Here is a 1,763-nt window from a genome sequence, read left to right as displayed (position 1 = left end):
GGCTCTAAATATAATTCACTGTGAAGGGAGTGGCTTTGCTATCACACTCAGGGGGCTTGGGGGGGTTGGTGAATTGGAGTTGAAAGGTAGTGTTCCAAGGCCTGTGGCTGTGTGGAGCGGGAGAGCATCAGAAAATGATAAAGGTGGGCCCTCCCTTCATTGTTATGGTTGTAATTGACTGGCACATACTCCAGTGTCATTGCTGACAGGCTGACAGGAATCTCATTGTCTGTGGTGGTTGTAAATCCAACAGAGGACATCCTTCCAAACAGAAGCAGTTAGCTATATTTACTTTACCTAAAACAGAAAAAACTTTGTTTGGTTAAACTGACCTCTGTTCATTGAATGGATGAAATCATAACCCTTTAAGCATCAAATTGCATGGTCAGATAAATCAACAGAGAAAACATATGTACATATGGTACATTGCAAATCTGCACTTTGAAAGGCACAGTATGAATGCTTATCATATGACTTCCGTGAAAAAAATTTGCTGTAAAAAATAATGCCAGATAACATCTACATTTAGAGAAGTAATTCAGATTGGGCAGTGAAAATCATTGTGATTAGATGTCTCTCTTCTCAGTCAGACCTCACATCTGATAGACTCTCTATATATGGTCTCTATTGACGTGCTCCAGAAAAAGAGAAATGCCCTCACACTTGCCCCTGCTAGGTCCAGCTGTCCCCAGGGTGAATATTTCTTAGCCTCAGAGACTGACCCCTCACAAGGCTACGCTATTGATAACCTGGGACCATGCACTCTACCCAGCCAGTCTAAGGTTTTAATTGCTGAAGCTTCCTCAGACATTTCCTCACAGGTGGTCTGACAGCTCACACGAACTGCAGCATTACAGTACCTCTGACTTTAAAAAGCTTCACAAGACTTCATTCTTTGATTGTGTTTCAATCAATAAAATCTATGGATTGGATTTTTCTCTTTCCAATTATTACTCAATGGCACTGTCAAATGATCATAACAGCAGATAATCTAAACACCCTTAGTACCTGATGTTTTGGTTAGTTTTATATGTTTGTGCTGCTCTCCAGTGGCTTTCTGAAGTATCACATAAAGACTTTGTAGCGACGTCACCTTGTAACTCAAGACAACACACATAAAGCATTCAGAATACACTCATAATAGCTGCGTGTACTACTAGCTCGTTAATATTTCCATGTGGCTATTGCACATAATATAACTCAAGTGTTTTATTAGGAATGTCTAATTATATTAGCTACAGTAATACAAATATGTGCAAGACATTCAACATAACAAGGCATGGTATACAACAAAACAGGAACTAAAATACTATCAGGGTTGGGTAGGTTACTTTCTAAATGTAATCTGTTACAGTTACTAGTTCCCTGTCCAAAATTGTAATCAGTAACGTAACTTTTGGATTACCCAAACTCAGTAACGTAATCAGATTACATTCAGTTACTTTTAGATTACTTTCCCCTTAAGTGGCATTAGAAGGTGACAAAAATGTATGTTACCAATTGAACCACATCTATTGCAGGATAAATCAATGTTAAAGTTTACATAGCTGGCCATATATGGATGTTAAATTTTACTTTATGGGTTGGTTATGTAGGCTTCTTCTAACCCATCGCTTTCTACTACATATAATAATACAATTAAATTATATCTTTACATTAAAAACTAAAGTCTATCAGAATTCCAGTCATTCCAATAAATGTTATACCCCTTGATCTTCAAGAATAGGACTTGGAAATATGGAAGTATAGTTTAGCCAAATTGT

Source organism: Salmo trutta, chromosome 15 (assembly GCF_901001165.1).
Source record: "Salmo trutta chromosome 15, fSalTru1.1, whole genome shotgun sequence".
Lineage (NCBI taxonomy): Eukaryota > Metazoa > Chordata > Actinopteri > Salmoniformes > Salmonidae > Salmo > Salmo trutta.
Note: the sequence above shows the minus strand (reverse complement) of the source record.